The sequence below is a fragment of the Garra rufa genome, chromosome 14 (genome assembly GCF_049309525.1).
Source record: "Garra rufa chromosome 14, GarRuf1.0, whole genome shotgun sequence".
NCBI lineage: Eukaryota > Metazoa > Chordata > Actinopteri > Cypriniformes > Cyprinidae > Garra > Garra rufa.
The window spans coordinates 34,826,210-34,836,544 of NC_133374.1; positions in this window are offsets into that span (position 1 = coordinate 34,826,210).

The window sequence follows — 10,335 nt, forward strand, 5'->3', positions numbered from 1 at the left end:
CTGCCCGGTCTGACATGGACGCTGAACTGTCGGCTATGCTCCTCCGAGCCACCAGGGGGATCGGGCTGGAGGTGTCTCATACGCCCCCAGCCGATCCCTCCAGGCTTGGTGATTGGTTCTTGAGGGGGGCGCCTGCGGTTCCGCCGCGCCCTCCCCCCTTCCACTCTTTCCGGAGGTGCATGAGGAGCTGATTAAAACATGGCGTGCGCCATTTTCATCTCGCCTTCGCCCCAGCTCCTCCTCCCTCGCCACCCTCGATGGCGGGGCAGCCCGGGGATACGAGTCGGTTCCCCAGGTTGAGCGTGCTATCGCGGTGCATTTATGCCCGCGTGGCGCTGCCACCTGGCGGGACCGGCCGCATCTACCCTCCAGAGCGTGTGAGTGCTCGTCCACTCTTGCAGGCCGCGTGTATCGCGCTGCTGGACAGGCTGCTTCCGCCCTGCATGCCATGGCCACCTTACAGGTCTACCAGGCGCAGGCACTAAAACAGCTGCACGAGGGTGGTCCCGATCAAGAGATGAGGCAGGAACTTCATGCCGCCACCGACTTCGCCCTCCGGGCGACGAAGGTCACAGCACGGTCTCTAGGTCAGGTGATGTCCACGGCTGTGGTTCAGGAGCGACACTTATGGCTTAATCTGGCTCAGATGGCAGACGCCGACAAAGCTCGCTTTCTCGACTCTCCCTTCTCCCAGAGCGGCCTATTCGGCGACGCTGTCGAGGACTTCGCCCTACAGTTCTTGGCAGTCCAGAAGCAGACGGAGGCCATCAAACACATCTTGCCCCGCCGCGAAGCTACCATCCCGCCGCCGGTGGCCCCGCCTCCACCTGCCCGTCGCCGAGGGTGCCCCCCTGCGGCTCCAAAAACAACCCCAGCTCCTACTCCCGCCGAGGTCCATGAAGCCAGGCTGGCAGCCTGGCGCAGAGCTGGCCACAGGAGAGCGGCGCCGCCCGCCTCTCAGGGACCAGCCAAAAGTTCTCGCAAGAAAGCTGCGAAACGTCCCTGACGCGGGCAACCCAGAGGTGATGGAGATTGCTCTTCGGGAGACAGTGACATCTACGTCCCCACTCCCGGTGGAGGGCCGGGAGCTTCTGTGTACTCTAATATCCCCCACGGGTCGGCGGTACCCACCTTTTCACAGAAAGGGCTAATTTCCTCACCTCTGGGGCCTCGGCCCCGAGTTCCACTTTCGAGCAGCACTTACACTCCTCGGAACCGGACTCGGAGCCTGATATCGCCAGCGCGGGAAACAGGGAAGAAGGTAAGCACTGCTTCTCGCAGCCAGACTCTCCCCCAGAGCCCTTCGTTCTCTGGGGACAGTCCCCTTCCCCTTCCCCCTCCAGGCTGCCCCACCACGGTCACGTCGGTCAATGTTCCCTTGATACCGCTAGCGAGCCGGCTGGAGGCTTGGCTTCAGCTTCCCAGCCCCTCGTGGTGGTTGATACGGATGGTACGTCTCGGCTATGCGATTCAATTCACCAGGCATCCGCCCAGGTACAGAGGCGTCCTTTTCACTACTGTCCGTTCGGACACGCATGCCGCTGTCCTGCGTGCGGAGGTTGCAGTCCTACTGGCGAAGGATGCAATCGAGCCAGTCCCTCCAGCCGAGATGAAGTCAGGGTTCTACAGTCCCTACTTCATCGTGCCCAAAAAGAGCGGTGGGTTAAGACCCATCCTGGATCTCAGAGCTCTGAATCGGTCCCTCCTCAGGCTGCCGTTCAAGATGCTCACGACGAAACGCATGCTAACCTGCATTCGTCCCCAGGATTGGTTTGCAGCCATCGACCTGAAGGACGCGTACTTTCACGTCTCGATCCTTCCTCATCACAGACCCTTTCTACGGTTTGCCTTCGAAGGTCGAGCGTATCAGTACAAAGTACTTCCATTTGGCCTGTCTCTCTCTCCCCGCGGCTTCACCAAGGCCGCGGAAGCAGCCCTGACCCCTCTTTGGCAGTCGGGCCTTCGCATTCTCAACTATCTCGACGACTGGCTTCTCATAGGTCACTCGCGAGACCTGTTGTGTGAACAGAGGGACCTTGTGCTTCAGCACCTCGGCCATCTGGGCCTTCAGGTCAACCGAGAAAAGAGCAAACTCTCCCCAGTGCAGAGGATCTCTTTTCTCGGTGTGGAGCTGGACTCGGTCAACATGACAGCCCGCCTCACAAACGAGCGCGCTCAGTCAATGCTGAGATGTCTGGACTTATTCAGACACAAGACAGTGGTTCCTCTCAAAACATTTCAGAGGCTCCTGGGGCATATGGCAGCTGCAGCCGCAGTGACGCCGCTGGGCTTGCTTCATATGAGACCGCTTCAGTGCTGGTTACACGACCGAGTCCCAAGACGGGCATGGCACCGTGGCACACTCCGGATTGGCGTTTCCCCACAGTGTCGCCGCCTATTCAGCCCGTGGTCAGACCCTGTCTTCCTTCGGGCCGGTGTGCCCTTGGGACAGGTGTCCAGGCATGTTGTAGTTTACACAGATGCCTCCACCACGGGTTGGGGTGCTGTATGCAACGGGCAAGCAGTATCGGGCTGTGCTTCTGGCCCTTCGCCGCTTCCGATCGACGTTGCGTCAGAAACACGTGCTTGTTCGCACCGACAGCACTGCGACCGTGGCGTATATCAATTGCCAGGGCGGTCTCCGCTCTCCTCGCATGTCACAACTCGCCCGCCGTCTGCTCCTTTGGAGTCAAACGTGGCTGAAATCGCTACGTGCCATTCACATACCAGGGGAACTCAACCATGCAGCGGATCAGCTCTCACGGCAGTCCACCCACCCTGGAGAATGGTGACTCCACCCCGAGACAGCCCAGCTGATTTCGGCCAGGCTCAGATAGATCTGTTCGCCTCCCCCGAAACCTCCCACTGCCAGCTCTTTTACTCTCTGACCCAGGCTTCCCTCGGCAGAGACGCACTGGCACACAGCTGGCCTCCGGGGCTCAAGTACGCCTTTCCCCCAGTGAGCCTCCTTGCACAGACCCTGTGCAAGATCAGGGAGGACGAGGAGAAGGTCTTGTTGGTTGCGCCACTCTGGCCCACCCGGACCTGGTTTCCAGAACTCATTTCCCTCGCGGCAGCCCCTCCCTGGAAGATCCCCTTGAGGAAAGACCTTCTTTCTCAGGGGATGGGCTCAATCTGGCACCCGCGTCCCGACCTGTGGAACCTGCATGTCTGGCTCCTGGACGGGACGCGTCAGACCTCGCCGGCCTCCCCCAGGCCGTGGTAAATACCATTACTCAGTCCCGAGCTCCCTCTACGAGGCAGGCTTACGCACTGAGGTGGGGTATGTTCGTTGACTGGTGTTCCTCTCGAGAGGACCCACAGAGATGCACGATTGCAGTAGTGCTTTCCTTCCTGCAAGAGAAGTTGGAGCGCAGGCTGTCCCCTTCGACTCTCAAAGTGTACGTTGCTGCCATTGCAGCGTATCATGATGCAGTAGATGGAACATCCCTGGGTAAGCACCAACTCATCGTGAGGTTCCTGCGAGGTGCAAGGAGGATTAACCCTCCCAGACCGCACCTCGTACCCTCTTGGGATCTCTCCGTCGCCCTCCGCGGCCTACGGGAGGCCCCATTTGAGCCACTTGCGTCAGTTGAGCTGAAATTCCTGTCACTTAAGACAGTGCTCCTGACTGCCCTGGCCTCCATCAAGAGGGTAGGGGACCTACAAGCCTTCTCTGTCAGCGAAACGTGCCTTGAGTTCGGGCCCGGAGATTCTCACGTCATCCTGAGACCCCGGCCCGGTTATGTGCCCAAGGTTCCCACCACGCCCTTCCGCAATCAGGTGGTGAACCTGCAAGCTCTGCCCCCGGAGGAGGCAGACCCAGCTTCTGCGCTGCTGTGCCCTGTTCATGCTCTGCGTATATACGTAGACCGTACTAGGCACTTCAGACGCACCAAGCAGCTCTTTGTTTGCTTCGGAGGACAGAACTCCCCGGAGGAGGCAGACCCAGCTTCTGCGCTGCTGTGCCCTGTTCATGCTCTGCGTATATACGTAGACCGTACTAGGCACTTCAGACGCACCGAGCAGCTCTTTGTTTGCTTCGGAGGACAGCAGAAAGGGAATGCTGTCTCCAAACAGAGGTTGGCCCATTGGGTGGTAGAAGCCATCTCCCTGTCTTATCTATACCAGGGAGAGCCATGCCCCTTAGGTGTTCATGCCCACTCCACCAGGAGTGTTGCCTTATCCTATGCGTTGGCTCATGGCGCCTCACTAGCAGATATCTGTAGAGCTGCGGGCTGGGCGACACCTAATACCTTCACTAGGTACTACAACCTCCGCGTAGAGGCCATATCCTCCCGTGTCTTAACATAAGACTTCAGGTGAGCGGGAGGATGGCTGGTGTCGGCTTGCTGCGCCATTCCTACGTGGATCCGTGTGCCATTTCCCAGAATGTTCCCTCCGGTGAACCCTGGGTCCTCCATGCCCCGCAGTCAGGCCTAGATGTGGAGTAGTCCCTGACTGTGATCCTGCCTGGGTCTCCTTCGCCCCGCAGGTTGTGGCTATATTTTTCAATATTCCAGCGGAGAAGACCGCTGTTTCCCTCGTGTATCCCTAAAAGCTTTATGGATATATTGAATTATTCTTATTTCCACATGTGAAGATCTCATGTGCCACCCCCCCAACCCATGCTTCAGTACATCTGGCATCCTTGCGGGGCCCCCTCTACTGGCCCCCAGGGCGTTACGTTACAGTTTCCATCTGCTGACACGTCCGACTGTCAGCACGTGGGGTTGTGCATAACGCGGCGTCAGGGTCGTGGCCTGTTCCATAGGGTCTGTTCTTATGTAACGTCGTAGTGAAACGACTGAAGGGGAACGTCTAGGTTACGAAGGTAACCCTCGTTCCCTGAAGGAGGGAACGGAGACGTTACATCCCCTGCCACGACCCTGGCGTCGCGCTGACGCCGGCTCGATCCGGCTCTTCAGCAAAAATCTGAATGACTGGCTGCATGCCGCCATCTTATATACCCGTATGTACGGGGCGTGGCTTGGCATGCAAATGCCACTCGCCAATTTTCATTGGCCTTTTGAATAAGGCTCAGAGATGATTGGACTCTCAAGCGATTCCCATGTAACGTCTCCGTTCCCTCCTTCAGGGAACGAGGGTTACCTTCGTAACCTAGACTTTTTTTGTGTGTTATCCCATTAAATTGTCACTACCGTAACAGTCACAACCGAAACATGTCATCATTGTTTCAGTACTTTAGTACTTTAGTATGTTTTAGTATGTGTTAAAATTCTGTAATTTTAACCGCTACCAAAACATAACTATCACTACCGAAAATGTGCTGTCTTGACCAAAACATGAGATGTTTTTAAAAAAATAAAGTACATTGAATTATCAACTAAGATGTAATGATAGTGTTTGGTTTAATGCAGGGGTTTTCAAACCTGTCCTGGAGCCTCCCCTGCCCAGCACATTTTGCTTGTCTCTCTCATCTAATACACCTGATTCAAATCATCAGCTCATTAGTAGAGACTGCAAGACCTGAATTGGGTGTGCCTAATAAGGGAGACATACAAAATGTGCAGGGCAGGGGAGGCTCCAGGACAGGTTTGAAAACCCCTGGTTTAATGTATATTCAGACTAATGAATCCTTAACTTTGAAATCAGTATGATCAACTTTATGCCTTTTACAGAGAAAAACTGCATTCAAAATACAACAAATCTCATAAATCACACTTGAAATATTGATAAAATTGTAATGTTATAGATTTACCTTTGAAAACTTTTTTAATAAAATAGAAAAGAATATATTTACAAGGGAGATGTAAGCAAAATCTTAATAGGTCAATATAACAGTATGATATAACGGTAATGATAGTGTTTGGTTTAATGTATATTCAGACTAATGAATCCTTAACTTTGAAATCATTATGATCAACTTTATGCCTTTTACAGAGAAAAACTGCATTCAAAATACAACAAATCTCATAAATCACACTTGAACTATTGATAAAATTGTAATGTTATAGATTTACCTTTGAAAACTTTTTTAATAAAATAGAAAAGAATATATTTACAAAATCTTAAGCAAAATCTTAATAGGTCAATATAACAGTATGATATAACGGTAATGACAAATTTGTAGAAAGGACAAATATTCCAAAATGTCTGAAAATACAATATGAGAATTAACTGCACGATTACTAGAAATGTATACCTTGCTTATTATACAATTTGCATACATACAAAATTTGTAGAAAAAAAAATAATTTTCAAGACATTTCCAACTCTAACTTTGAACCAATTTGTCCCATAATAGGTTGGTTTTGTAATGTTAACAGTGATCTTAGGTTTATTTATAATTTTTAGGTTACCTTTTTCTGTACACTGGCCCAAGTCAAAAGATCCCATCCCTGGGTTTTACAGTCTTCAGTATCTTTGGAATCTTTTTCAGTACATAACATTCCGGTTTCTCCTCAAATGTTTGTGATTTTTTATTTTATTTATTTATTTATTTTTGCCTGCAAGCCCAAGTTCTGAGTATAAGCAGCAGTAATAGTGATGCTTGCCTTAGTAAACACTAAATAATACTAACAGTCGTTTATAGTGACTCATTCTGTTTAAAAATAATTTAGAAAAATATTCAGCTTTACTGTACTTTGGAAACATCTATATGAGGTAAACATTTCAAAGTTCAGACAGAGGGTGAACTCGTATATGGCATGGATAAGAGGCCTGATGTGAAGGATCGAAAAAGTAAAAGAATATTTATGGGTGCTGGGCCAGACGACAAAGTAACTGGAGAGGAGCATGCTCATAAAAAAGCACTCTCTCCATCTCTTATTTTACCTCCCTCTTTGGTTGTTGCCCCAATGGTATATGTTGGTAGGCTTACTTGTCTTTGATGTTCCATGCTGCATTACACTAGCCTGCTACATGTCAGGGTTGCACTGGCCATTAGAGTTTGCAGTGATGTCCACTATGTCATCCTCGAGCTGCCAAAACAAGCACACTTTTCTGCATAACTTTTCTACATAACAAACAACATTTCGACATTCAAATATTGTGTTTATGTTGGTATGTGTCAGATACAAAATAAACCAAAAGTCTTGTCACTGGATAATGCCACATCATAAACACCCATGATAATACAATTGTTTTTAAATGTAAATTGTTTTATCATCTACTAACACTTCTTGTGTCATCCTATTAAAGGCAGTTCCTTAAAAAAAAAAAGAGAATGCTACAACATAAGCAATTCATCCTAGGGATGCAGTCAGTATGTTTGCAAATAAAGTTTATAGGCCATTTAAAAAAACAAATTATTGCCTTACTGAAATCAAACTTTCAAATGCACTGTGTAACATGAGCAGTGTCGTAAGGGCTATAAACAAATAATAAGAAGCACGAAAATGCACCAAAATGTTGACAGAGATCCTGACCTGAGGATTTGAGGTGAACGGACGCCAGAAAACGACTCCCTCAGGGATACACAACGCTCACAGCAGCAGATATGGATCCAGATGTCAAAGGTCAGGCCTAAGAGACTGTGAGGTTGTTGGGATGTTAATTTGTGAGGTCAGTTCTTCAGCATCAGAAACTGTAAATGCAGGACAGACCATGAGATCAAAAAGCTTTGGAATAATATTAAACATTATTACACAGTGCAAAAATGACAGAGAGAGTTATGTTGCATCTGAAATAGTATTCTCGCTTCTCCTGATGCCAAAATGTCTCTCACATGGCATGCACACACAGACACGCTTACTGTGACAAATGCCTCTGAACAAACATTCACAATTTGAGAGGAAGTGACAAACAGCCACATTAAACAAAAAAAAATCACACTAACCTACCTCACACCAGAACACTAATGAGCTTATTCTCTAAACATAACGTGCCCTCAATTTCGCTCCCACAAAACACACAATTAATGTGAAATACCCTATTCACAAAGCATGGGAACGGTCATTCGACCATATTATCTATGTACACTGTATACAGTAGGCTATAAAACATTTATACCTCAAATGATTTTACACAGTATTTAACAAATAAATGTAATTAGACACGTTGTAGTATAGCAGATTAGTTAGCCTACAGTGCATTTTGTCTGCGTATGAAATAATGACAACGCATTACAAGTGGAAATACCCGATTAAAGGCCGCATTCAAAGGGCGTTGCTCCATTGAGCGTCTTTACAATCACTGTTGTTCCGCTGTTAATGCCTTTATTTAGCTATGATCATCTCTGTTGGCCAGTGCCCTCCCATGGTGTTGAAAGGCCGAAGATCGCCTGATCCTCTGCTTCGCTTATGTCACGCCGCCCACCGCCCACCGAGCGCGTCTGTACGGCCGCAGCGCGCTGGAGAGGACCGCGGTGATTGAAGTCTTGACCGCCTGTTGAGGGCTCGCTCAGCGGGAGAAGAGCTCAGGGGACGTGTGGAATAATTATTATGTTATTTAAGGGTGATTTACAACACAAGGCCACGTTTGGTCCGCCGTGGAACTGTTTTCCTGTTACAGGTTGCTCTAACTGATTGTTATGCTGCTTGGTACATATTTAAAGCCCATTGTTTTCATTCGCAAATCACACACACACACACACACACACACACACACACACACACACACACACACACACTGTATTTAAAATGTTTTATAGGCTATTTTGTGGCTTTTCAACTTTAAAAAGCAAAACAATAATTGTAAAAAGTGTTGTGGTCATTTATTATTGTATACAAACATACATGGTGACAAATTGCCCCAGTCTAATCTAAAAATACCAGGTCTTGAAAAACAGTTCAATATTTCAGTTACAACCTACCTTCATTATGTAACTTAGCATTTGTCTTAATATGGTTTTATAGTGTGGAAACTGAAAGTATAGTCCATTTTCTCCATTTTCTATTGCTGTTTCAAAGATAAGACAGTCATAAATAACGTAAACATATTGCTGTAATTTGCCCTGCAATTAAACCAATTACATGCTAATGTGGTTGTTATTTATTATAGTAGGCTTTAATTGGCACATGGCAGTTAGTGTTATCAGCTGACTGCAACTTCATTGCATTTTTTTGAATTATTATTTCTTTTTTACTTTCTTCAGCATGAAGTTACAAGTTTACACTTGTTTTGACACTTAAGAAACACAAAAGAATGCCATTGCGTTATATGACACATTAGCATTTATTTTAAAGGAAGAACCTATCAAGTTTACCTATCAAGTAAATATTTCATATAAGAAGTTTTATAGGTCTTAAATACAGAGGATACCTGGAAATGTTGTAATACTTTTTGCTGTAGTCCGTAACTTAACTTTTTTTTTGCACCATATACATTATATATCTTTAACTTTATTAAATGAATACAAGTTAAATATGTCTTCAATTATTCCTAAACTTTTAACTGCTCTCAAATGCAAAGAGTGTAGACGTTACATCCTACCCCACTACTGTGAGTTGTAACAGTTGGGTGTGATTGGTTTTAACACTAATGGAAAACATGGACATCATGTTTTTACCTTAATTTGTTTGTTTTTTTAATGATTTTCCTCATATATCAACCCCCATTATCCCCTTCCCCCAATTCACCTTGTCTCATTTTAAGTGTTTTATAATACAAAAAAGTGAGATATGAAATATTTTACTTTGAAACAGCAAACAAATTAACACTTGTATCAATTTAAACAGGAAAATCGGGCAATTCTGATGCAACCAGTTTTATAATTTCTTGTGAGCTAGGGCTAAATGCAAATCAAATTATTTATGTTTTTTAATCTTATATATTCATTCATTCATTTTTATGCAACACTTTTATATATATTTACACAGACAACATTTACTGTCCCCTCAGGAGGGTGGTGATCATGTGTAATACTAATTTCCCCCTATTTACAATGAGGACAAATACATTTAGGAGAGATTAGATTTTGACACATTTTGGTTTGTATATGGAACAATTCTTTTGTTACCCATGAAAACTTAATAGTAACTGTTTTCATACACTATAAAATCATCTTGACGCCAGCTGTTTAATATGCAAACATGGCTGAGAAGTCAAGTTAGTTCTGAGAAAAGGTGTTTAAAGATGCCATTTGTTTTAATATATTTTTTTTAATCCAATGCATTTTAAAATGTGGTATAAATCTACAATAAGCATATGACGTGACGCGTATGCAGTGGAGAATAACGCATGTGGGTAAATTTATCAGTGCAACCCGGTGCATGCCACAAAACAGATCTCCTCCAGATTGCACATTATAGACTACCTATAATCAGACAAAATGATTTTACACCGGAATAGCGACGATGAAACTCGGTAAGCACGGTCTGTGTGTGTGTGCGAGAGAGCGAGAGAGAGCGAGGAGGAGAGCGTCCTTCAGAT